At 41.1% G+C, this 27,781-nt stretch overlaps 1 protein-coding gene and 2 long non-coding RNA genes across 9 annotated transcripts in view; 2 read left to right on the top strand and 1 right to left on the bottom strand.

Annotated features, from left to right (window-relative positions):
• The window catches only part of LOC140604765 (uncharacterized), a 43,867-nt gene extending 19,753 nt beyond the window's left edge, over positions 1 to 24,114 (top strand). Inside the window, exons 3-6 of one of the 3 annotated variants that reach the window (XR_012007577.1) lie at positions 2,836 to 2,897; positions 3,183 to 3,450; positions 22,899 to 22,998; positions 23,700 to 24,114. This is a non-coding gene — a long non-coding RNA (uncharacterized lncRNA). Of the gene's footprint in view, positions 1 to 2,835; positions 2,898 to 3,182; positions 3,451 to 4,610; positions 5,047 to 11,284; positions 11,355 to 13,865; positions 14,669 to 22,898; positions 22,999 to 23,699 lie in introns of those variants that run through there. The other 2 variants (XR_012007578.1, XR_012007576.1) reach the window with 2 other exon arrangements.
• The window catches only part of LOC140604767 (uncharacterized), a 92,291-nt gene extending 66,848 nt beyond the window's left edge, over positions 1 to 25,443 (bottom strand). The window contains exons 1-2 of the long non-coding RNA XR_012007580.1: positions 25,304 to 25,443; positions 23,865 to 23,992 (exon numbers count right to left, since the gene is read on the bottom strand). This is a non-coding gene — a long non-coding RNA (uncharacterized lncRNA). The remainder of the gene's footprint in view (positions 1 to 23,864; positions 23,993 to 25,303) is intronic.
• A 208-nt stretch (positions 25,444 to 25,651) lies between these two features.
• The window catches only part of TRMT9B (tRNA methyltransferase 9B (putative)), a 70,950-nt gene continuing 68,820 nt past the window's right edge, over positions 25,652 to 27,781 (top strand). For 3 of the 5 annotated variants that reach the window (XM_072776252.1, XM_072776251.1, XM_072776248.1), the window contains exon 1: positions 26,711 to 26,864. The gene's annotated coding sequence lies outside the window, so the exon portion shown is untranslated. Of the gene's footprint in view, positions 25,931 to 26,616; positions 26,683 to 26,710; positions 26,865 to 27,781 lie in introns of those variants that run through there. The other 2 variants (XM_072776250.1, XM_072776249.1) reach the window with 2 other exon arrangements.

Raw genomic sequence — 27,781 nt, 5'->3', positions numbered from 1 at the left:
GCACATCCCAACCACATCCTGACAATCCTTACAGACAGGCTATGATTTTTTAAAAAATACAAAACTCCACATAAAAAATCAATAACCATCAAACATTTAGGGGAAATTTATATAATAAAATACATACCAAATTTGAGAATTCCTTGCCTCCAAATTTGGCAGTTTTTAAAAAATGGCTTCTATTGTACATGGTTGACAGTGCAAAGAAATAAATCCTTATAGTATTGGTAGCAGTAACATTTTACAGACATTTTTTTGTGGGCCACTTAGCAGGATTTAAAAAAATGTTAAAAGATGAATATACTTTCAACCCAGTAATTCCACTCCTTGATATGTATCAAAGAGAAATTCTCACACAGGTGCACAAAGAGAAAGTCTTACAACGGTGCACAAAGAACAGTGTGCAAGAAGTCTCACAGTAGCATTATTTGTAATAGTCAAAAAAAAAAAAAAAAGGAAAGGGGAAAAAACCCTCTAAATGTCCAATAAGGCAATGGTTAGACAGTTAGGTAAGTTAGAGTACTTTGTTACTATGTGTATGAGTTTGCTCTGGCTGCTGTAACTACATTCCCCAAATTGTGTACTGCATGACTTAAACAACAGATAATTTTCTCACAGGTCTAGAAGCTAGAAGTCTGAGCTCAAGATGTCAGCTGGGGTAACTTCTCAAGCCTCTTTCCTTGGCTTGCAGCCGGCTGTCTCCTCCATGTGTCTTTCCCCTGTGTTGATGTGCTAATACAGATGCCCACCCTAATGACCTTATTTTAACTCCATTATCTCTTAAAGGCCCCATCTCCAAATACAGTGGCATTCTGAGGTACTGGGGATTAGGACTTCCACATATCAATTCTGGGGGAACAAAATTAAGCTCAGGGCACTATTGATGCTAGGTAATAGTTAAAAAGCAAAAGATGATGTGTGCATAGTTCCCTAAGATATAAAGTTAAGCCTCTGTGCAAACTGATCCCATTTACCTAAAAATACAGCATTCGTTTAAGAGGCGATAGATTTACCTCAGGAATGGAAGCTGGGCTAAGAGAGATGATCAACTTTGTTTTATACGCATTATTTGAATTTTCATGAGGAGAACGTATTTCTGAATTAGTTGTAAATCCCTGTCTAAAAAAATTTCTAAAGCCAAACCAAAACATTTTACATGCTCATTGTAAAATTTAATTTGGAAATACAGTCAGTCAAGAAGAAAAGTTCTCCCCTCTGCCTTCTCCAATGCACACTGCTTTCTACACTTAACGCAAACACAGACAGGGCAGGTCACCACAGAATTGACTGTCTAAACCGGGACACTTTCAAATGCAGAAGGAGCACAAGTAATAATTACATTTGGAGAAAAGGCCAACCAAGAGCATCCTGGCAAGCCGAGAAGAAAGGTTGCTCTGCATATGTATATGCATTCCTCCCCCCCCACCCCCATACACAAATAAGATCATATCGTCTACATTGTACTGGAACTACTTTGGTCATCAGCTCCACCTCTTGGAATCATTCATCAGAACAGACAGGTCTTCCTTACCTCACCCTTTCCAATGGCCACATAATATTTCATGGTGTAGATCTACTGCAATTTATTTAAGCTATTATTGACAGGAGTGACCTTCTAGAATTATTTAGAAGCTTTTATTTTTTTTAAAGGTTTTATTTATTTATTCATGAGAGACACAGAGAGAGAGACAGAGACATAGGCAGAGGGAGAAGCAGGCTCCCTATGGGGAGCCTGATGCAAGGCTCAATCCCAGGACCCCAGGCTCATGACCTGAGCCAAAGGCAGATGCTCAACCACTGAGCCACCCAGGTGCCCCTCTTTAGAAGCTGTTAAAATGGAAAGTTAGATTCTCTTACCTAGTCCCATTCCCCTGAAGTAACCATCTTTGCCAACTTCTATTTGACAGTACTTCTGGTGGCTAATTTCATAATTTCACAATTTACTGATGTCCTAGATGAAAAATTTGGTGTCTATATGAAAGATCAGAAATAGAATGCATTTATAATACTTTCTGCAACCCCTCCCCACCTACAATTTTTCAGTATATTGAGAAATTAAAATGATTAGGGTAAGTCCCACTGATGTATGAATGAGCATAGACTCCTATACCCAGTTGCATGTCTATGCAAAATGATTTCCAAAAAAATAAAAAATAAGTTGTGGACAGGAGGCTATCCACTGAGGGAGACTCTCCTGCCTGAGGTCCCTCCAACTCCCTCCTCAGGGGGGGCAGCCCTTCCCACTTCCTCCAATCTCATCTCCTCAAACACAGGGCCTCCTTTCTATGATGTTCCTTCTAGCTTGGGTGGGCTGCTCTTTTGCAGTGAATTTTTCATGTATCAGCTGGGACTCTCTTTACCTGCCTGCCCATTTACAAAGAGTATGGGGAAAGGAAAGGAAAGGCTCCCCCAAAAGTCCTCCGTTATCTCTGTAATAGTTATTGCTTATGCACACCTGTAGGCAGCAACTCTGCTTTCACTCTATTTTACCAAAGTCAGAGCCTGAAAACACTACCGATATTTCAGATGTGGGTGCTGCTGAGTACAAAACTTCCCTATCAGAGAAGGAAGATGACTCAAGCCCTAGGCTTGTCACTGTAATTAGATTTAGAAATGAATTATTGCATTAAAGGGATTACAAATCTTTTCAATTACCTTGATTTAATCTCTTCTATTAACTTAATAGAAATCTTGGGCAGAGGAATCAACCAGGAATATCATGTCATTTGCTAATGAAAAACCAGCATCAAAGTAACAAGAGAGATATGACCCTGCTGCATGTATACAGCTCCTGGCACAGCATAGTAATACAGTCTTATTTGTTCCTTCTTACAGATTTAGGAAGGAAGAAGAAGGAAGGAAGGAAAGAAGGAAGGAAATAAAATAGCTCAGATAAGGTGATTTCTTAGCCATCATAACTACTAATTTATGTAGCTAAAATTATGCCTCACATAATCCAGCCTTTTAAGGAAAGGGGTTGGTAGGGGAATATCCTAGAAGTTTTATGTCCCTTGGCTACCCCGATTCTATGGCTTACACACAGATATATCCTTGTGGGCCTATTATACATGGGGAGTTTGTTTGATGGCCCAAGGTGCATGTTGACTGGGCTGAGTTTCCTTTCCTAAGAAAACGTCAATAGATGATGTCCCTTGATCCAAAATGATGATCTCTTGATCCAGGACTCAAGTGAGGAACATGCTATATTTGAGAAGATAACATTTTGGAACCGGTATATGTAACCCTGAATGTAGGAACATATTCCAATATATTAAGGCAGTCTCTGAGGACACTGTGCTTCCTGTGACAAGACGGAAGATCAGAGGGGAGGAGTAGTTTGAGTATTCTTACATAAAATCTTTGGCTCGCTTCCTGAGATGTGAGATCTAAGTGCAAGACTCTTATTTCAAAGTTGTAAACAAGTTCAGTGGACTCCAAATTCTGGATCTTGTAAGTATTTGACTTCTTGTTTACACTTAAATATTTGTTGAGTTCTTTCCACCATGTATGCGTAAGGCACTAGGCTGTGCATTCCAGAGGTGAGAAAAATGAATTAGGCAGAGAGGCCTTTATCTCCAAAGGGAATGTGGGAGCCAGATCTGAAGCACAAAGAAGGAAATGGTATTTAGGATAATTGAGGGTGATGGAGATATTCAGAGTGGTGGCTGAATGTGACTTAGCAAGCCCTAAGTTCCAGATTGGAACCCTCATAGGTAGGCGCAGTTTTTAAACATTATCTCAGCATCTGATTGTTAATGAAGTACTTTCCCAGATCTGGGTGCTGAAGAGAAGATTGTGTAGTGAGGTTAATTTAAAAATCCATTTCAGTGTCTGGGTTACAAGTACCGAGTCCTGCCACGTACTGTCAATATCTTGAATCAATAGTTACCTCCTATCTCTGTTAGCAAGTAAGTGCTTCAAATGACATAAACAATGTCATCAGCTGGCTGATGAGGGTTTAAAAGAAACCTCTGACCCTATGGCCAAATCTCTCCAACAAACTGTTTCTAAGTCAAGGTCTTCACAGACAGATGAGATAAATGCATCTTAATATGTCCTTGCTGGAAATCATCTGACAAAAGCATCTCTGTGAAATTCCTGGAACCAAAAGACTAATAGACTTAAATATTTTACTGCTGTCAGGTTGAAAGTCTCCTGGAACATTGAATTTAAGCTAGAACATTAAGTTTAAGCTTTTCAATCTTGTAGCTACTGGGTAGGAACTGATAAGGATGGTGAGATGGAAACGAGAATATATCAAAAGAGCCTTTTAGATCGTCTTTACTGTACTTTGATCCATCAGCCTGTTCCCTGATACTTGGCTCCCAAGGCAACCAGTGTAAGTAATCAGAACCCACTTGTGAGTCCTTATCAACCGTGTTGAGAGGGCAAAGAACACCAGGATGAGTAAGACTGCTTATTTGGGAATGCTACCCAACTGTGAATTAGATATTTTCCAGGACTGTTCTTGGAACATAAAGAGCTAAAATCATAAATCACAAAAATTGAGATCTGAGAGTAGGGAAGAGTAAAAACTGATTTTTATACTGTATGCCAGGCACTAAGCTAGGAACAGGCTGTTTCATATCTTATTTATTCCTCCCATAAAGGTAGATGGTCCTACTAACTTCTTAGAGGATGCGAGCTAAATGTTTATGTCCTTTGAAACCCCTTGAGTGTTACTGAGTATAAATTCTGAGAGTCACCTGAGAGTCCAATGTTAGCTGATCTTGAGATGGGATGGAAGTACTTCAGTACGTAATGAAGATGCTAGAGCAAAAGTGCTCTGCTTAAAAACAAAACAAAACAAAAACAGAGAAAGATAGAAAGGATAAGAAGTGTGGAGGAGAAGGAAAAGAAAAGGCTGCATGGGTGCCCATCCATCGATGAAGAGGAGGAAACCAAGAGGCTGGCCGCTGAGGAGAGGTATCAGGATGGAAAAGAAATGTTTGTAGCATTTTAAAATGGTAACTTACTTGCCAAATGATCACATTGTAAACCACTTCCTCCATTTCTACCTCTCTTTAAAAAAACTTTTAATAAAATTGACATTGAGTTTGGTTTGTGGGGAAATGTTAAGTTTTGCTTCAAAGAGGATGCAGAATGGGAACAGAGGCTGCCAAAGCTAAGGAGTGGGGAGTAGCAACTTTTGAAATTCACAGAGTTGGGGAAATTGTGACTCCAAGAGTTTTGGTGACTTCCTCAAGATATCAGACATAGGATTTAATACCAGATCTGTAGATCCCAGAGTCCATTTCTCTTTTGTCAATACCAGTGGTTCACTGCTGCCATCACAGCACCCTCATGGCGGAACTTGCTCAAAATGCAAATTCTCAGTCCCTACCTCAGACTTATTGAATCAAAACTCTGGGGGTGGGACCCAGCAAACTGTACTCTAACAAGCCCTCCAAGGGTACTTGGGTGGCTCACTCAGTTAAGGGTCCTACTCTTGATTTCGGCTCAGCTCATGGTCTTGGGGTTGTGAGATCAAGCCCCACATTGGGCTCTGTGCTCAGCTTGGAGTCTGCTGCAGATTCTCTCTCTTCCTCTCCCTCTGCGCCCCCCCCCCCAACTTGCATGCACTCCATCTTTCTCTAAAATCAATCAATCAATCAATCAATAAAAAAATCAACCAAATACCAAGTCCTCCAGGTGATTCTGATTCATGGTCATTTGAGAACCACTGTTCTACAGTAAAAACTCTACACCACACCATCCTCCCTAGGAATTTAGTCACCATCAAGGTCAACCTCTTCATCCTACAAACAGAAAGCTGAGATTCAGAAAAGTGAATTGACTTGGCCAAGGTCAAATAGCTAGTTTTAAAATAATAGCTGAAACTAGAACTCAGATTTTTTAAAAGTTTTTTTTAAGCTTTATTTATTTATTTATTCATTCATTCATTCATTCGAGACAGAGACAGAGAGAGAGCGGGGCAGAGTCACAGGCAGAGGGAGAAGCAGGCTCCTCACAGAGAGACCGATGCAGGACTCGATCCCAGATCCCAGGATCATGCCCTGAGCCAAAGGCAGCGCTCAACCACTGAGCCGCCCAGGCGCCCCTTTTTTTCAAGTTTCAATCTAGTTAACCTTCCACATTCTTATCAAAGTCGCCAAAAAACTCAATACTTCCAAGCCTGAGAGGAACTTCTCAGTTCCATCTAACCAGATCTCTTGGCAGTGTTTTAAAGAATTGGCCGCCCTTCCCTTCTTGAATCATCTTGATCTCCTGGCTTTGACAACATACTCTCCTGGTTTTCGTCTGAGAAAGATAAAAGCAGCCCTGGGCATCTGGGAGTGAGGCTGATGATGCTGACAGTCAGATCTCGGTGCAGTTTAGGGGCTGGCCCTGCATTCACAGCTGCACCCTGGTGCTCTCCTCTCAAACACAAACAGTTTTTTAGAACATCAACCTCAGACAAGGTCACTCTGTGACCACTAGGCATCAAAACAAGAAAACAAAATGGCTTCATAATGCTGTCTTAATGGAGCCCAACATGTGAACATTGTCCAAACCTACAAAATAACAAACATCCCCCTACCTTGGTTACTCCAAGGGACTGCTGCTTCTGTATCAATTACAGCCTTGCCCTGGCTCTACCCTTCCCTTCTTCTCCATAGATTTGTGCAGAAATCCAGTCATAGAAATCTCCTGCCTTCCTGACAGCATCTCATCTAAACCAAAAAGTTCTGTTTCAATCCCCAAAGTCGCCTGATACAAGCCCAAATCTTTCTAATACTCCTATTGAGACATCCATGGTTCCCCATATGGGGTGTGTTTCCCTTGCTGGAATAAGTAATAAATTCAACTTTGTTCAGTTACGGGCATATTCCTGGTGTCTTTGGCTGGAGAGCATGGACACTGCCTACCTCACTGCTGCTTCTCTCTCTCTCTTGCTCAATCATCTTCCTCTTTCAAATGTCTAGAGCTCAGTTTTGCTACATAGTCCTCACCCTCCCCTCCTCTTCTCTTCTCTTCTCTTCTCTTCCCTCCACCATTCCTCTACAGGCAGTCTCATCCATAGTATTTGTGTACTGATGACTCCCAGATTTATATATTCCAGTTTTAACCTTTCCCATAAATTTTGATCTCTCGTGTTCACCTGTCTATTATTATATATCCATGCGAATATTGAATAGGCATTTTATACTTGCCCATAATTAAATTCCATATTTTATCCCGTCAAACCTGGCCTACCCCCAAAGTTTGTAATTAAAAAAAATAGTACCACATTTAATTCAGTTGCCCAGGTTCAAAAGCTTTGTAATCATCCTTGACAATCCTCAATCTCTTTCCACTGAGCAACCGATCCATCAGAATCCTGGGGGCTCCACCTCTAAAATATATTCTGAATTAAACACTTTTCATCACCCTCACCTGCAGCATCCCACCATCATCTCTCTTGCAAGAATAAATAGTTGCCTCCTAATTAGGCTTCTGTTCTCCTCTGTTGGCCCCCTATGTTGAGGCGGAGACCAGAATCTAATCTTATTGGTGTAGCAGAAAGAAATCTACTAGAAGCCATTTTAATGGCTTGTAGAATCAGTAGAAGACTGAAGAAACAAATGCCAGTTTGAGCCCCCATAAAAACTTTGATGATCCACTGTAGAACCAGGCTACCAAGGGAGCTTTGGGCACTTCTATAATCACTCAACTGGTAAGCACAGGCATCCCAGACTATGCTGCTTTACCACAAACACAAAGCCACCATGATCAGGAGAAGCCACTTCTCCTGGAAAGGAGACTTTCCAGCAGAAAATAAAAAAACCAAATGGCTCAGGGCCTGTACCTTTACTAGATCTCATGCAAATACATCTGATTGGCAGAACTTCTATCACAGGAGATATGGTTTTTAGCTTTCTAGTCTCTGCAGGATGTGGAGGTCCTTTTTTTTTTTTTTAAAGATTTTATTTTATTTAATCATGAGAGAGGCAGAGACATAGGCAGAGGGAGAAGCAGGCTCCATGCAGGGAGCCAGATGTGGGACTAGATCCCAGGACCCCAGGATCACGACCTGAACCAAAGGCAGACGCTCAACCACTGAGCCACCCAGGTGTCCCCAGGGAGGTTCTTTAGAAAGAGGTGGGGAGAGATATTGAGCACCAGACCCCAGGATCCATTACACTCCCCTATTTGCCACTCAAAATCCAGAGTAATTCTATTAAACACCAACGTTATCATGCCACTACCCTGCCCAATGCCATCACAAATGGTGTGCCATCATGCTTGCATAGGATCCCAAGTCCTTATGGGACTTGGTCTGGCAGCAGGCTCTCCTTCCATGCTCTTCCTTGCTCTTTCTGCTGTAGCCCCTCTGGCTTCATAGTTCTCCAACATGCTAGAACATGCCTACTTCTAGACCGCTTGCTGTCCACCGTGCCCAGAGTAGTCCTTAAGATACTTACATTGCTCGCTGCCGTACTTCACACAGATCTCTAGCCAAAGGCCATAGTTTTGCCACTTCTATAATCACTCAACTGGTAAGCACATGCATCCAAAACTATGCTGCTTCGCCACAAACAAAAAGCTCCCCTCCCCCTTCAGCCACACCTCTTCCACCTCACCCTATCCCCTCCACCACACCTCTAGTATTTTTTATGTCTGTATCGTGCTTCAGTTTTCTTCATAGCTCTTAGACTACTTGGGATTATATTTATCTGTTTAAATGTTTATAATCTGCCTCACCTCATTAAAATCTAAGCTTCACAGCTTTGTTTTGTTGTACCTGGGACCAAGAACAACAGTGTCTGGTACATGGCAGGTGCTCAGTATGTATTTGTAAAATAAACTGATTATTCAGTCCATTATGATAATCCCAGAATGTGAGCTCAGACCTGTAGGTATCAGTAATTAAGTACATGTCGTTCAGATATACAATTCCTTATCTTTGATTCTGAACTCCAAAAAGCTCTATTAACTCAAAGCTTGACTTTAAAAAAATTTTGTTTAAAGATTTTATTTATTTATTCATGAGAGACAGAGATTGAGAGAGGCAGAGACACAGGCAGAGGGAGAAGCAGGCTCCCTGCAGGGAGCCCAATGTGGGACTCCACATCTCGGGACTCCAGGATCATGCCCTGAGCCCAAGGCAGACACCCAACTGCTGAGCCACCGAGGCAGCCCTGATTTTTTTTTTAAATAATTAATCTATTTTGTTCATGGAGCATGATTTCTACTTGAAAAAACAAATTGTAGAAAACTATGGTTTTTCAGACTTGGGTATTTGGCAAACATTTTCTTGAAAATGAAATGAAGTAGACCTATTGCTTCAAAAAAAAAAAAAAACAACAACAACAACACAAAACAACCCACAACTGACAGTGTTTATTGCTCATGATAAAATTTAAGCTTTTAAGGGAAATTAAAATTTTGGAGAACATGTATTCACTACAGTGATATTGTCAGCTTTGCAATACTTGACTTTTCTGGTGAGATCCGTGGTGATATTAATGAGTACAATTTTTAAATTTTGTTTAATGAAATGTGTTAATATTTGGAAGGCCAACATAACTCCATAATACTTGCCAAATGACCAACCAATGCATCATGCTGCAAGATGTTCGGATAAAAATCTGCTAAAGGTGCAACGCAGATCAATGGATTTTAATAAATTAGACTATAAAACTTCCACTTATAACATTTCAGATTCCACATTTTTACTAACCTCATGAAACTATGACATATCAAGTTATAGTATAGTATCAAAGAAAAATATCCCACATTTATCTGAAAATGTTATTAAAACACTTTCCCAACTATGTATTTGGGCGAGGCCATTTAAAAAATATTAAAATATTAAAATATTAATTTATTTGTGAGAGACACACACACACACACAGAGGCAGAGACACAGGCAAAGGGAGATGCAGGCTCCATGCAGGGAGCCCAATGCAGGACTCGATCCCAGGACTCCAGGATCACGCCCTGGGCCGAAGGCAGGCGTTCAACCACTGAGCCACCCAGGCGTCCCCCAATTGTTTTTTAAAACACTGCAATCAAAATAGCATTATCACAGCAGATTGGATGCAGAAACAGATACAATAATCCAACTCTTTTTTATTAAGCCAGACACTAAATAGATTTTTAAAAATGTAAAATATTGGGGCACTTGGGTGGCTCAGCCAGTTAAGTGCCTGACTCTTGATTTTGGCTGAAGTCATGATCTCAGGGTCTCGAGATGGAGCCCTGACTTGGGCTCAGTGTTCAGCAGGAATCTGCTCAGGATTCTCTCTCTCTCTCTGCCCTCCCACCTAGTTCTCTCTCTCAAAATAAATAAATCTCTAAAATATGTAAAAAATATGGCTTTTGTCACTATTTTTTGTTGTTTTTTGGAAAATATAGTTTTTTTGGTTTTTTTAAAAAAGATTTTATGTAAGCAGACTTTGTTTTACTCGTTTTTAGGTTGGGAATTTATTGTTGTCTGCCTTGAGCTCTACTTAGATGTCTGGAAGTACTAATGGGGGGTATGAGGGGAAGAGGTAGTGTATTTTCCTTCAGGTTATCAAGAAAGCACATGGTTCACTTTCTGCATTATTTCTATATAATCACAAATGGGTTGAAGAGAATTGTAATTCCTAATTTCAAATGTCACTGTCCAAAGCATAACATAATGCATTTTTTAAAAATTTTATTTATTTTTTCATGAGAGACAAGAGAGAGAGGCAGAGACACAGGCAGAGGGAGAAGCAGGCTCCATGCAGGGAGCCTGACGTGGGACTTGATCCCAAGTCTCCAGAATCACACCCTGGGCCGAAGGTGGCACTAAACCGCTGAGCCACCTGGGCTGCCCACATTGTTAAAACACAAAATTCAACTGAGTAAATTTGGAGACCTAACTGGCTTTATTAAATAATTTGTAAATCAGGCAGCACCCCATCTCTTGAGAAGAGGGGTGCTCCAAGGAGTTGTACAAAAAACATGAGTTATTTTCATAATAAACATGTAATATATATTAAAACATAAAACCTCTTATTTTTATTGAATCATAAAATGTTTTATATTTGGTTATTTAATGAATTTTTTATATTTGGTTATTTTTAACAAATTAATAAATACTTCTAAATTTTGTTTTAATTTCTAACACAGTAAATATTGATAGATATATCCCATATAAACAAAAGCTCTCTGAAGTCCTCTAATTTTTAAGACTCTAAAGGAACCCCAGAGACCAGAAAGTTTGAAAACCACTGTTTTAAAGCATTTTATCAAAGGAATATATAAATTAATGGTAAATTACTATATAGATTAATGGCAATGAAATCATAATACTAATGGTTTATTTTAGGGAACTCAACCAATTAATTTTGAAATTCATTTGGAGAAGAAAATGTGGATGCATAACAAAGACAAATGTGGTATGTTGTATATCAATGAAAAGGGACATCCCCTATTTTATTTTATTTTATTTTATTTTATTATTTTATTTTATTTTAATTTCTTTAGAGAGAGAGGGTGGTGGGGCATGCATAGGAGCCAGGAGGCAGGGAGGAAAGAGAGTGAGAATCTCAAGCAGGCTCCATGCTTGGCTCAGAGCCTCACCTGGGGCTTAATCTCATGACCCTGAGATCATGACCTGAGCAGAAAACGGGAGTCAGAACCAACGGAGCACTCCCTTTCAATTTTATTAAAACATAAGACTATAACAATTTTAACTGTGTAGTGTTAGGTATAGAGCAGATCAATAGATGAATGGAACAACAAAGAAACTTGCAGAAATTGACCCTTAAAATGTAATCTTGGGAACTTATTATGATAGAGGTATTTCAAATAAGTAGAGAAAAGGGTGCTCAAAAGTCAGGACAGATTTGGGAGAAAAGCATAGCGTTAGATCTTGTTTTGGTTAAGGCTCTGAATTCTGGGCAAAAAAATCTACTCAAACTAGCTTAAGGTAAAAGGAATTTAGGGGGTACCTGGGTGGGTCAGTTGGTTAAGTGTCTGGCACTTAATTTCAGCTCAGGTCATGAATGCAGGATCCTGAGATGGAGCCCCATGTCAGGCTCCTTGCTCAGTGGGGAATCTGCTTGAAATTCTTTCCTTCTCCCTCTACCCGTCCCCCAACTTGTGTGCATATGTGCACATGCTCTTAAAATAAATAAATAAATCTTTAAATAATAAAAATATAATAAATGCTCTCTAAAATAAATAAATAAATACAGCTTTTTAAAAAAATTTAATAAGGAGGATGTAGAGTTCACAAAATGTTGCAGGGAATAAGTGAAGAAAAAGATTCCAGGCTGCATTCCCAGGAATGTCTACCAAATCCACACCACAGAACTAAACAGCCAAGGGATCTGATGTGTGATCTACAAGAAGAGGCTGCAGGATCAGGAAGCTAGGACCACAGCTGTTGCTCAGAACCACACCCCTTTGCCATCTCTGCAAGCTGCCTAAACAGGAATCCATCTGCTTCCTTAGAAGTAGCCACCACCATCACTGCTGATTCCAGAAGTTGCTGCCTCTGCCAGGATGCAAGCCTGCAAAGGAATGCTCCTGCACTTCTTCCCCTCTCTCTCTAAATAACTCAGTTCAAATACAAATCTTTTGTTAGTACCTCCTATCAGCAGAACCAGACTCACATCCCCAAACCCTTGTTATATGGAAATCTAGAAGGAGGGTGGAATGCTCATTCAGTGAGACATTCCCCTGTGTTGACTATGATCCTTATCTCACACTGTAACAGCAACAACAACAATGACAAAGAGGCATTATAGGAAAATATAGGCAAATAGTTTTATAATCGTGGGAAGGAGAAAGATTTTATAAGCAAAATACAAATCTCAGAAGCCATTGCTCAAAAGACTGATAGTTTTCACTCTCTAAAAATGTAAAGCTGTTAAATGACCAAAGATACACAAACAAAAAGACTTGTAACTGACTAGGAGAAAATATTTGCAACATTTATAGCAAACAAAGGATTATCTAGAATTCACAGTCTCTTTTAAATCAATGAGAAAAATAAACCCAACCCAGTGAAATCAGATTAAGTGAAATGAGGAAGTCACAAAAAGAACTATAGATGGCAAAAGTTGTTCAACCTCCTTAACAATTAGAGGAATGCAAATTAAAGGAACAATGAGGTTTTTTCCAAATCTAGAAAATGGGCAAAAAAAAAAAAAAAAAAAAATATATATATATATATATATATATATATATATATATATATATAATTGTCCAAAATTGACAAGGGAGTACTCTGACACACTGTAGTTGGGACAATAAGTAGGTGGGGGTTTTGTGGAAGGGCAGTGAGGAACACTCACCAAAATTTTAAATGTACTATAAGTATCCTCTGATATTTATAGAGATGCTCCATTTTTCACCTTCCAACCTGCAGGGATACTCATACATGTGCACAAACAGACAAATGCAATTATTTTAATTATGGCAGTTCATCATGATAAATTCAGAGATAATGTAAATCTCTCTCAATAGAAAGACAGTTAAATAAAACATTCTATATCCACATGATGAATGCCACAGCAGCAGTTAAAAAGAACGTGGCAAAGCTGTGTGTCTAGATTTCAAAGAGTTTTCAAGACCCAGTTGCAGAACAGATAAAACGAGTTGCAGAATGATACATGCAGGCAGACGACATTTAGGGGAGAACTGCTCCCCATCACATCTGCGGAGGCAAATGTGCGTTGGCAATTGCACAGAAGTCCAGGTGGACAACATGCACCTTACCCCAGGTTACTTCAGGGAAGAAGAGTGTATGAAGTGAGAAGGTGGTTGGGAAAGGGCCTTTTTTCCCCAGCGTATCTTCCTTATTGTAAATTTTTACCAAAATATACTTGGATACTAGTTGTGCCACTAAAATGTAAAAGTTTATTTCACTTTTTCAATAAATAAATATTTTCACATTTCAGGGCATAATTTGGAGCTGATCAACACAGCAATGGCCATGGTGGGCATCCTCAAGACTCAGTTATGTTGTCTGAAATCAGATGGTGTTTATACTTTGGATATTGACTATATTTTTCATGATTAATTCCACAAAATTTTTATCACCTTACTTACAAGACACATATTTCTTGATTTTATCATTGGAAGGTACTTTGTATTTTCTTTTCTATTTACAGGACTAGTTACTGAGCCTTCAGGAAGAGTCAGACTCACCTATTGCCACCTTCTTAATTTCTCCCAATAATTATATCCCCATTTTTCCACCTCCATAAGAGCATGAATCAGTGATCAATTATAGAAACCACACAGGAAAAGGAATATATGCTAGAAGGCTGTAAAAACCCTGTCTTTCCTGAAATCATGCAGTCGTATTGATTTAGAGCAGTTGAATCATTACCATCTCTTCTGTAAATACATCAATCAGACAGAAATAGCTTATGGGAACTGAACTTCCTTCTGCTCAAAAGTGCTGTGAGCATAGGGTAACTGAGAATCATGGAAGACTTGAGATTGCCAGTGGAGAAATTTGGGTCAAATATAGTGATAGATTTCCCATCTGTGAAAGCTATTAAATATTTGAAGAATTCTAGAACTCTGTTGAACAGCTATTCTAAGAAAAAAAAATTGCACCTCCATCATTGTCAACGGTGCATTAACCATTCCACAAACATTTTCTAAGTGCCTCCCAAGTGCCAAGTTCTATGCCTGTCACTGGGAAGTAGGAAGATAAATGAGCCATGATCCTACACACAAAGAATTTATCAAACCTGTGGAAGCAATGAAATCCACTCATCTATTCCTCCATCCATCCATTCGTTTGTTGACAGGTCTTATTGGGAGCCAATAAAAGCAAAGCACTTTTGGGGGCAAAGCACTAGGGATACAATGGTGACCAGCACTCAGCTAGGAGCATACAGCAAGGTAACAAAGCTCTGTGACAGGGATCCCTGGGTGGCGCAGCGGTTTGGAGCCTGCCTTTGGCCCAGGGTGCGATCCTGGAGACCTGGGATCGAATCCCACATCAGGCTCCCGGTGCATGGAGCCTGCTTCTCCCTCTGCCTGTGTCTCTGCCTCTCTCTCTCTCTCTGTGACTATCATAAATAAGTAAAAAAAAAAAAAAAAAAAAAAAAAAAAAAAAAAAAATTAAAGAAAAAAGCTCTGTGACAGTTTAGTAAGACTATTCTGCCTCTGATATGAGACAGAGCTTCAAACAAGGGACATTTGTGCTGAGTCATGTGTAGGGTTTTAATAGGTAAGGACATGGATAAAGGGAACCTCAGGTTGAAGAAAGAGTAGGAGGAAAGGGAAGAACAACATGGTAGGAGATCATATACTGGCCTAGTGCATCATTGCAATTCAATACACAATGAACATGATAGGATTTTAGATGCTGTAACAAACACGCCCCAAATCTCACAATCAAGTTTAGTATTTGCATGGAGATTCATGGACCAATCATTCTAGGAGTTCTGTTCTCCATGTGAATTCTGCATGTGTATATGTGTGTGTATGTGTGCATATGTGAGAGAGACAGAGAGAGAGAGGTCATATCACAGAGGAGGAGCAACTCTGGAAAGGCATACATCACTTCTGTCCACATTCTTTTGGCCAGAATTAAGTCACAGGGACATGGTTGCACTTAATAGAAAAGAAGACAGGGCTGTGCAATCTCCCCATATGCCAAGCAGGTAAATGGACCTGGTTTGTTGATCACTAAGCATTATCTCTGCTAGACTCAATATTATCTATAAAGGCTAATTCATATAAGGGAACTACTGTTTAGCATTTAAGAATTTACTATTTGAGGAGCATCTGGGAGGCTCAGTCAGCTAAGCATCTGCCTTTAGCTTAGGTCATGGTCCTAGGTCCTGGGGTCAAGCTCTGCATTGGGCTCCCTGCTCAGTGGGAAGTCTGCTTCTCCCTTTCCCTCTGCCTCTTCCTCGGCTTGTGCTCTCTCTCACTCACTCTCTCTCTCAAAGAAATAAATAAAATCTTTTTTTTAAAAAGTATTTAGTATTTAAGAACTCGTACACTCAACGGAATCACCATCCTGTATATTGCAAGCAAATGTTGAATAACTCTTTTGCAAGAAGTGCTAGATTATGAAGTGCAAGAAATGATATAATCTACTGAAGGGGTTGACAATTCAGGCAGGGATCAGGACTTACATATAATGAGAATAAAACAGTGTAAGGTATGGTAAGTGCCAAAATACAGAACAGCATCTTATATAGTTTCAGTTTATAATTCATGCCATATTACTATAAAAAAAACAGATATAGTATTTTCTGGGTTTCCATGTATAATTTTAAGGTAGGGTCATCATATTTCCCAAACACAGAAACAAATGTATTGCCCTTTTAAAACTCAGAGCTGTGAAAAAGAAAATGGAAGATGTTGACCAGAGACTAATACTTGTTCTCTGAGGGAAGATGCAATTCACATAGCTGTCATGGTGATTTTTGTTTGTTTGTTTGTTTGTTTGAGAGAGAGAGAGAGAGAGAGAGAGAGAGAATGCACCTGGTGGGGGTGGGGAGGGGCAGAGGGGGGGGGGAGAGAGAATTCAAAGGAGGCTCCATTCTCAATGCAGAGCTCCAGGGGAGCTGATCCCATAACCTGGATATCAAGTCTTGGTGATTTATTCAATAAGGCTTCTGAAAGAAGTCACTTGATCACTTGACAAGCTAAAAAAAAGTTTTTGACATTTTATTTGTATCACTTACATTAGCTTTGAGTGAGTTACTCACCCTCCCTTACCTCAGTTTCCTCATTTGTAAACAAACAAAAGAAGGATGGTAACCATAATAAGAATAATGCTGCCTCGGGCTCTCCTGTGGATTACATGAGTTAATGCATCATTATATTGTGTCCACCACCGGGTTCATGATTTCTATTTTAAAAGTGAAATATGATGATGATGTTAAAAATCAATGTTTTTGGAGATTACTTAACAGAATGCATATGTTGCACAAAGATAAAATTAAAAGCAAAAATAAATATATCATCCTACTTTTGATTTTAAAAATATTAGATGGACAGAGGCACACAGGAAGGAAATGCACCAAATGTTAATAATGATGTCTTTAACTGGTGCAATTATGGATTTTGTTTTGTTTTTCATATAATTCTAAATTTTCAGATATTTTTAAACATTTGTTACTTTCACATGCTATTATCTCAAAAATCCCTTACATCTTTTAAACTTTGCATGCACACATAATTGCTTTATTAACACGATGTGATTCATTTATGCTATTTTCTCATAAAGACCAGAAGACTTCCCTAAGGAAACTCTTTGCTTTACTCTTGTGTTAGAATAATTGGCCAGCAACATTAAAAATTAATCTCCTAAGAAGCAAATAGTTTTGTTTTGTTTGCTTTGAGAATCTTTTTCTCTTTTAGTAATAGCTCAATAGTAAATAGCTAAAATACCAATTCAAATCCTTGTTTTCCCCATTCTTTCTCTACCATGCACCTGGATCCTGAATCAATATGTGCTGGAATAATTCCAAATAAATTCTAATGTAAATTTTCACTAAGAGTTGAACGTGACCGTGACAATCAAAGGTATAGAATTCTAGAACGTCAAGCCATTTCAGATTTTCTTCAAGGCTGGAGCTTTAATACACTGAATTTATACATATATTATAATTTATGAATTTAGGTATAAATTGAATTTTTGAAAAAAAAAAGTTCATTTTTATTTCCATGCAAGATGGCTTTCTCTTTTGGAGGAACATTTCTTCAGTCAAGTTAACTCTTACGTGAAGAAAATTCTTTTAACATATATTCCATTTGGATATAGAAAATTGTGCTTGAAATTTCTTTTACATAGTTCTCTTCAGGTTATACTAATTTGATTTCTGATAAGAAAGAATTGAGCTCATGAGGGAAGTTTACCTATATCACATTATATTTGCATGTATGTGGCCAGAATAGTTAGGGTGGAAAAGCTTCTGCCTTGGGGAATGAAAGAGCCACTGTTGAAAATGAATGGTGCATTTTCTCCTGCAATAATAGAAAACATATGGGCATAGGACTTTCCCCATCTGCCGGTTGGCAGTGACTTAACCTCTGGGCCATTTCACCTGCAATCTTCCCCTTAGAAAGGCATTTTCTCCTGATTTGTTAACTCTCACTCTTCAGGTAAATAATTTAAGATTCAGAGATCTTCTTTCAGAGCAGGGTCAAAGAACTCTGGTTTTTACTAGGATTGTGGTAGAGTAGTATTATTGTCATGCTTGTTCTCAGGAGATGATAATTGTACTTTGACAATTGCATAGTTTTCTAACGAAATTTTATTATTGCATAGTTTTCTGAAGCTATTTTACAGTAAGTTAACTTTTGGTAAGATACATCAGTACCTAATCTTAAATGCTAATTTATTCTAATTTTTTCAGAAGTTGTACTCCCAAAGGTTCCAAAAATCTCATCAAAGAAAAATAAAAACAACCACATCAAAAGTCACCTTTCGTTTTCCCCAATCAAATCCCTAGGAACACACACACATACACACACAAAGTGCACATACACACAGAGAATCTACTCCATTTTTCCTAGAAGTGACTCTCATATAAGCTCAAGATTACCATTACCAATAGGTAGATGCAATCAAGATACTTAGCAAGGGAGCTGACATTTCACTTTACCTGACAAACAGGGTGGAGCACGACAAGTAATTGCGCTACAGTACAAGATGGCGCACACATGGCTGTGTCTTTGATGTCCTCATGAGTAGCTTTTTGTAAGTGAATGCTGTGGTAATTGTGAACTTTATATTTAAAACAATTAGGCTTGCTTGTGTTACTGCACTTGAGAATTTAAAATAATATTAAAGAAAAGGAACAAGACGGCTTTCCACATGTTGATATTGCTTCTCACACACTTGATTGGTAACAGCAGGGAAACAATAAAATCCACGAGGACAGAGTTGTGGCTACAAATAGGAGTATGTTTTACTCTGAAGCTGCATATAATCACTTTCTCTTAAAAAAAAAAAGTATAGAAGAGGGGTGGGTGCCTGGGTGGCTCAGTCGGTTAAGCATCTGCCTTGGGCTCTGGTGGTGATACCAGGGTCCTGGGATCAAGCCCTGCCTTGGGCTCCCCCCTGCTTGTGATTTCTCTCTCTCTCTGTCAAATAAATAAATAAAATCTTTTAAAAATGTATAGAAGAGTATAAAAATGAAAACTCCATCACCCAGAGGAAACCACTATTAACACTTCCATAAACATGCTCAGTATTTTCCCCATATGTATATGTAAATATGCAATATTCACAAAATAGTGATCAGTATGCTTTTTCACCTAATATTATGTTTCCAGTTCATTAAATTCCCTTCAAAATTATGGCTCTGTATTTTCTCTACATGCCAGATACTCCATTTTTAAATATAACATGTTCTTTGTTGTTGGAATTTATTTTTTACAGGCTTTCTTTCCCTACTGTGACAAAAAAGGTCATCCTTCCCATTCCCTGTCCTCTTCAAGCCAAAAACAAACAACACATACAAAAGAAAAATCATACCTGAGATTCTGTGTCTGAGAATGCTTCTTGCAAAAGAATTATGTAACAGCACAGTGAAAAAGAGAGAGAGAGAGAGAGACCAGGAGACATGTCACTCGCTGTTCCAGCTAAAAGCTGACTCCAAATATTACAAGAGCACATATAGAAGATCATGAAAGAGCAACAAGGCAGAAATTAGAAGAAGGATGCAGAAGTAATACCCCAGTCACTGCAGAGATGGAGAGGAAGTAGGCAAATGACAAAGGATAGTGAAGGATGACACAGTTGCCCCCTGACGCGAAAGACACACTGTTGTTTTACAGCCTCAGCAAACACTATGAACTATAAGGAAGAAGGATAATGGGCTTGTGCTGGTAAGAACAGCATACTATTAGTGAGTGTGAGAACAGTAAAGAATGTTCTTGATAACACTGCTAGAAGCACAAGAATTTACATGTTGTCATGCCAGCAGAGAAACAGGGTACACTTGAAGATACATGACCCTTGGATCTGGGTCAAAAACAAATAGCCTAAGTGGCAGTGTGTCGAGATCAGAATCCGAGGAAGCACCTGCTGGGTATTTTATCCAATGGAGAAAGCGTCACGCACTTATACATCAGAAGTAGACGTATATGTTCCTTCAACAAAAACTTATTAAACATCTCCATAGTCACGGCTCTGGGCTAGCCTCTGAGGGCACAGGATGATCCTACTCCAGTGTTCCCTTAGCGAGAGATGGGACCACGAGTTTTGATGACATTCTGTAATCTTCCTTCCAGGTATTTGTTTCCATTGGAAACTATACATTTTCTTTGTGATATTTCTAATTATTTGATTAATGGCAGTCATCCCATTAGACCAGAAGTTCCGCGAGGGTAGGTATTTTATTCATTTTGCTCACCACTGTTTTCTTAGCACAGTGGTTGGTATATAATAAATGTTCAATGAATATCTGTTGAATAAATAAATGAACAAATACCCTTTTAAAAAATTAGTGATGGGGATCCCTGGGTGGCTCAGTGGTTTAGCGCCGCATGCAGCCCAGGGCGTGATCCTGGAGACCCGGGATCGAGTCCCACATCGGGCTCCCTGCATGGAGCCTGCTTCTCCCTCTGCCTGTGTCTCTGCCTCTTTCTCTCTTTCTGTGTCTCTCATGAATAAATAAATAAAATTTTTTAAAAAATTAGTGTAAGTGTCACAAATGGGATATAGATAAAGACTGCTAAATTCTCAGGACAGAGAGATTAATTCCAGGTAAAAGCTAAAAGATTTTGAGGAGGATGCTAGCAATGTGGATCTGGAGGTATATGAGACCAGCTTAGAGGCATAGATTTCTTTTATTCATCTACACAGAAACTCAGCTTGCAGCTATAAAGGTGACTGAAGCTGTCCAGGGAAAGATTATGGAGAGAGAAAAGCAGAGAACCAAGGACAGGTACTTGAGAAGTATTGCAGTTTTTGGCAGGGCTATTTTTTATGTAGTTCACAAGACAGAATGCCCATAAAACCCTATAAGAAATCCTCCATGGTGGGAAATTCACTATTTACCCCAAGGAGGTCTTGAAGGCTTCATAGGTCTGGAGAAGACCAGTTCTTTGGATAAAGGCAGTAGCTCCAGACTCTGTTGGCACCAGAGTGGCTGGAGAAATAAACGGTTTAGGACTTAGGTGAAGGGCACACGGAAGCCCAGCCCATGCTCACCCCGAATGCCAAGGACTGTATGTGGTTAGTGCTTCTGTTCCTAGAATGTGCTGATTTATAGTATCAACAGCTATGAGCTCCTTGATCCCTAGGCCAGTCTGACTGCTTTATTATGGGGAATCCTTTAAAACCAATGAGGTCACAAAGCTTGAGCCTTTTCTATCCCTGTTGTCAGACTGTTTTATCTCCAGTCTCCTACAATGATCATTTTGGGAGCACCTCACAATTTCTTCCTGTAATCTGTAGCTAATCTCACCTTAGTTTACAATTCCACTTGTTGAGAAGTCCCATTTTCTTATGCACCAAGATATTATCATGCTAAACCAGTTAAAATCACTAAAAAATATGGAAAGACTTTGAAAGGAAGACAAATGAAGGAAAGAACACAGCTATGTTTTTTTTTTAAGTGTCTATTATAGTAATAATAGATAAGCACCCAAGTGGTTAATAGCCAGTACTCAGACCAGGGTTTTTTTTATGTAGTAGACAGCCAGAGTTGAAAGGAATAAAATAGTTATATAAGTATCATGCAGCATAGCTTGAGGCTTATGGCAATATATGAAAATTAATTAATTCAAATATATGCATTAAGCTCTAACTAAATGCCAAGAACTGTGACAGGCAATGAGAACCAAATAAATAAGTAGTTACAAGCTCTAGGAAAATAGCTTATGTGAATTTGTACATAAATGTAATAACTCAAGAAACTAGAGGTGTGGAATGGAGGGCTGTATAAGCTGGAGAAATCTCCAGAGAGGCTGGGGCCAGGCTGTGAGGGGCACTGTGCCGTAGGCTACCGGATTCGTGGTATTTAGAAAGCAGTGGAGAGCTGGTATTGGATCTCAAGCAGAAGTAACATGAAATAATTTGATTTTAGTATTTATTGATTATATTTCCTCCCATATTTCCATTAAACAAATGGTGAAAAATAATAACAGCTAAACTCTAGATATAATTTTCAAAATGGTTCACAGAACACAAATGCTATTTTTTGTGGAAAAAGATTTACTTCACTAAAAGAAAAAATTCAGTTAAAAAATGTGATTTGATTTGCAGAAATTTGATTTCAAATAACATCTCAAGAAGGAATCTTCTGTTTTTAGTAGGAGGAAAGAAGAGCCTTAAAAAAAAAAAAAAAAAAAAAAAAAAGAGCCATGAACAGAATACTTAAAGCTCTCCCTCCTGTCATGATGGTGTTATAGGTGACCAGTATGCTATCACACAGTTGTGCTTATTCAAGTTATCTACACTGATATTATTTACTTATGAAGCTCCATGAGAAAGTAAGGAAGAATAAGCAGTGGTCTCCACAGCCATAAGCAACTCAGAAGGTCCTGGAAGGTTAATATGGAAACCCAGCCCTGGGTAGTACAGTAGGGTGAGTTCCTCAGTTGTCAAGGCATTCATTGACCCTCCAGTGTAACTCAGTCATGTGCTTGGCTCAGTTTAACTCTGTCTTTGCCTCTCTTGGGGCAGTGAACAAGAGTGGTTAAGAACACAGGCTCTAGAAGGGTACCTGGGTGGCTCAGTGATTGAGTGTCTGCCTTTGGCTCAGGGCATGATCCTGGTCCGGGGATCCAGTCCCACATTAGGCTCCCTGCAGGAAGCCTGCTTCTCCCTCTTCTTATGTCTCTGCCTCTCTCTGTCTCTCATGAATAAATAAATAAAATCTTAAAAAAAAAAAAAAAAGAACACAGGCTCTAGGGCTCTCACTGTCTGGGTTTAAACAAACCCAGGCCTTGCCTCTAAGACACTTAGGAAACGAACTCATCAGGTCTCATCCTCTACACAGGATATATCTACCTGACAGCATGCTTCCAGCCACTGCCTTATAGGCCACAGATAGCTCCTTTTGATGGGCACAAATCCTTTGTTCGGTGAGTCATGTGATGGTAAGTATGGTACCTCAGTGTGAGGAACCACTGTCACTGCCTTTCTCCAAAGGGCTCAGGGAAGATACTCAGAGAACCTTGGCCTGCCATCTGCTCAAGAGGCACATGCAAGACCCAGAGTTAATTAACAAAGGAACTGAGTTGATTAAGCTACATAATAATAATCATATATAATAACATTATGTAATAATATATAACACATACAATATTATATATATTCATGTTATATTTTCAATATGACACATTTTATATATTTACAATTAGTACATATAATATATTCACTAATATAAGTAGAATATAATATATAAATATATATATAAGGGAAATATAAAATGAAGTGTAAATTTAGAAAGAAACAGAATACTTCTTAAATGTTCCACAGTGATTTAACTTCTGTTGAGACCATCACCAGCACACTTCATAATTAACTGTAAGAGAGGACCTATTGTTTCTTTTTTTTTTAAGATTTTATTTATTTATTCATGAGACACAGAGAGAGAGAGAGAGAGGCAGAGACACAGGCAGAGGGAGAAGCAGGCCCCATGCAGGGAGCCTGAAGCGGGACTCGATTCTGGGACTCCAGGATCATGCCCTGGGCTGAAGGCAGGCACTAAACTGCTGAGCCACCCAGAGATCCCAAGACCTATTGTTTTTATATAGACTCTACTTATTAATAATACCATTGTCTCCCTTGTCAACAGGGGATACCTCCCAAGACCCTCAGTGGATACCACAAAGGGATCTCTGTTATTCAAAGAGAATAACAACACTAATGATAAAATGGAACAATTATAACAATATACTGTAATAGAAGTTATGTGATAGTGGTGTCCATCTCTCAAGATATTTTATTGTCCTGTACTCACCCTTTATATGATGATGTGAGATGATAAAATGGCCCCATCACCACAAAGCAGCATCAGGTGACCTCTGATGTTCTGATGGGTCAGGAGGAGGAGCACCTGCTTCCAGATTGCATTTGATGGCCAGGTAACTAAGACCATGGAAAGTGAAAATGTGGATAAAGTGAGACTCCTGGAATCTTACATGGGGCACCACTGGCATACTTGTATTATTTCTTTAAAAAAAACTTTTAATAAAAAATTTCTTTTTTAACATGCCAAATTAAGAAATGTCATAGAACTGGTTATGTCCACTGGAGAGACAAAATTAAAGATTTTTTTTCATGAAAATTGTCCAACATCACAAATAAGGAGATCATAATACAACACCCGCCCCACCCCCCACCCCCAACATCTGTAACTGCCAGTGTTTGACAGTCATATTTTAGTTTATCTTTTTGCTGAGAGATGAAAGTGAAATTCTCAGGTACCAAAAGAACACAAGTGCTATGCCCAAGCTTCAAGGGAGGGAGTGCCCTGCTTCTCTATTGTGTAAATTTATTTTATAGCCCACTTTTCTATTTCCTCAACCCAAAGGCTGTTGGTGGCCATGGGAATGCCTCTTATGATGGCCTCGAATAGAATAATCACTTTATTTTTCTCCCTGCCTCCAAACAATGAAACGGTAACTCAAGTCCACAGACCTCTAGGGATTCATAGATATGCTTTAGCCAGTCTGTGAAATCCCAGAAAATGTATGCAAATCTTTTTACATTTGTTTTTTTATATGGGAGAGCTCCAACGCGTCTCTCAGATTTTTCTATGAGCCTATTACCCACAAAATGTTAAGAGCCTCTGCCTCTGACATATCTCAAAAATATAGTAAACAGACTTTCTTCCATTCCTTGGCGGGTTCTCCCTGTTAAAAGTCTGCAGAGGTCGCCCCCTCCAGGATGCCTTCCCTGACCACGTCACCTATAACTGATTTCCCTCATGCTTTCCCACAGATTTTAAAACAGGGCACTTTTTTAAAATCACAGTTTGTTGAGACCCCATTCACTTGACAAATATTTATTAGGCCTCCACTGTGTGTAAGTCACTATACTGATTTAGGTGTGCCTTGTCCCCCACGGCACTGCTAGAAGATGGCAAGGAACATCACAGTATCCAGTACATATCTTGCACTCAAGGACGTATTGCAATTGTAGCTCCATTGAATAGAAATAAAAATGAGCAGTGGCACTTCAGTGGGCTGGCATCCAGCTCAAGAAGAACATGTAAAATCAGACTCCTGATTTTCTCTTCCCCTTTTAAATGCAAAAGGAAGAAAAAGGGCAGGTCAATTTGATTATCCTGGACATGGTGCTAAAGATGCCCAGGCAAAGGTTCCCTTCCCTACCCCCAACGTACTGTTGCTCTAGCAGGTTCAGAATCACAAACTGCGTGTGCGCATCTCCACTTACCCTCTTAGTAGCATCTTAAATACACCAGTGTCTATGCGAGCCCTGTAGTAGGGTCCCCACAAAAAGACCGTGCCCGGAAAACAGCTCAACATGAAGCTCCCTCCCTCCTCCTTGGAATCAGGAGCACGTCAGCTTCATACACAAAGGGCAACACAGCAATTACTAAATATGTTAATTTTTCAATATCGGGCACGTGCTTTTTTTTTTTTTTTTTTTACAAGCACACGGGCCTCTGGTGATCAGTGGGTTGTTTGCAATAGGGGTTGCGGTTATCACGCTAAGGGCCTGGCAGAGCGTAGTTGAAGCCCTACGGTTTACAGAGGCCAGAAGGCGTGCGGGGCTGAGGGTGGGGGACGAGGTGGCGGGTTTTGGCACGGAGACTTCTAACCCAGATGCCATCCCGCTCCCGCTGGATGCTGTTTTGATGGGGCTGGCTTTGCAGAACTCTTAACGGGTCAGGCACCCCGTTTCAGCGAAAAAGACCCGGGGACTCGGGCACTGGCCCCCTGGACTTAAGGCCCTTGATTTTAGGTCATCGCATCCACGGGATCGTCTCCCTGGGAGCAGGTGGTCGCGGGAATCCGAGGCGAGAAGCGGCGCTGAAGCGTCACGTAGTAGCCGCCCCAGGTACTGCGCGGCCGCGCTCCGGCCAGGTGCCCTCGCCGCGGCGTCCCTCCCACCCAGGGCGCCCCGCGGGAGGACGCGGGACCAGAGCCCGGGCACAAGGCAGGAAGGTCGCCGCCGTCCCCGGCACCGCCGCCCTCCGAGGCCGTCACCCGCCCCGCGCGGGGGCGCCCGGAGCGCCGGAGCCCAAGCGCCGCCTCCGAGAGGTGGGGGGGCGCGGGGAGGCGGGGAGGCGGCGGGGGCGGGGGCGGGGGCGGGGAGCCGCGCGCCGTCCCCCCGCTGCTGTCGCGGCGCCCGCGCGGAGGCCCCGAGCCCCGGAGCGCCGGCCGCCGAGCCTCGGCCCGCGAGGCCGCCGGGGCCCCCGCCGCCACTTCCCCCGGCGCCGCGGCTCGGCCGGCGCGCGCTCCCCCCGGGCACGCGCTCCCGGCCCCCGCTCCCCCGCGCGCGCTCCGTCCGGGTTGCCCTCTTGCTTCCGCTCTCCCGCTCCGCCGAAGGAGGTCGAGGGGTGCGGGTCACACCCGGCAGGGCCCCGGCTCGGATGCGAGAGCGGCTGCCTCTTCCCGGCTCGGGGGAGCATTGCAACCGCCGGGCTCCGCGGCGCCGCCCGCGCCCCGACCGTGCCCCGACCGTGCCCCGACCGTGCCCGGCGGGAGCCTCCTGCCCAGCCTGGGGCCGCGGGCGCGGGGCGCGGGGGCCGGGGGCGCGGCGGGTCGCCAGGCGCGCTCGGGCCCCGCGTCGGGGGCCTGGCCGCCCAGGTGAGTTCCCGCCCTTCCTCTGTCGTTCCAGTCGCCCGGAGTGACCTGTTTACCTTGGAAACTTAGACGTGACCCAAGCAGGCGAGCCTGCCGCGCGCTAGGGGATTGCGGGGCGCGCTTCGGCTGGGAACCGGGGGGACTCGGAGCTCGGAGCTGCGGGGGACACGTTGGGTGACCTCAAGGTGAACATTGTATTCAGGGGGTGCACGCGTGTCTCTCTCCCTGTAGAAGCGACCACTTGGGGATTGATTTTTAACTAGCAGGAGGCGGTGAGCTGAGATGACTTAAAGCCAGAAAGTTTGTCACGATATTTTGGGGGTGACCTGAAAGAACTTAGTGAAATAGTCAAAGCCGGTGACAGAAATACAGTTTAAGAAGGAATTTCGAAACGCGCTGGTAGGATTTGCATAATACTTGCCATAGGCGCACGCCGTGGGGCCCCCTGGGCTCCTAGGGGTAAATACTGTAAGCACACAAACGCTTCGTGTAGAGAGAGGGGAAGCCTGTAAACACCTACGTGCAAAGCTTGATATCGGTTGGTATGCAAGAATTTCTGTGTATATTGAACATTTCGTGTGGGCAAAGAGCTAGAAAACGTCTATACCGTTTGGATTATTAGCAGCGTTCCAGGCAACGATTGACATTGAACATTGAACTCCTCCTTTCGGTGGTGGCTAAATGTAATATTATTCGTGTGACTCATCAGACTGTGGAATCCTTGACATTACTGGCTAATGAATGGTTAATTTGGTTTGAAGTTTAGAGAAGGGAGGACTGTAGGTTTTTCTGTCCTTGATGCCTGATGGAAAATGCGGTGTAAAGGGCTCTCCAGTGTTGGTGAAGGATCTTTGGAGGAGCTCAGAGGGGAGGATCATTTGAGAGGAATGAAAGTGACTCCCTGACGGCCACTGATTGCACATTGACTTCTTCTAAAGGAGACCCTTGACAAGTTGGAAAGCATCTCCTCACTAAGGGAACCGTTCCAGTGGCTACTGCTTTATTAATGCCTTTGGACAGATTTGAGAAGGGAAGCTCTCTATAGGCTCTTCTTTTAATTCCAGAGAAAGCATGTCTCTAGAAAGGTTCAATTGCCATAATG

Source organism: Canis lupus, chromosome 15 (assembly GCF_048164855.1).
Source record: "Canis lupus baileyi chromosome 15, mCanLup2.hap1, whole genome shotgun sequence".
NCBI lineage: Eukaryota > Metazoa > Chordata > Mammalia > Carnivora > Canidae > Canis > Canis lupus.
This window is presented reverse-complemented; position numbering and strand designations above follow the sequence as displayed.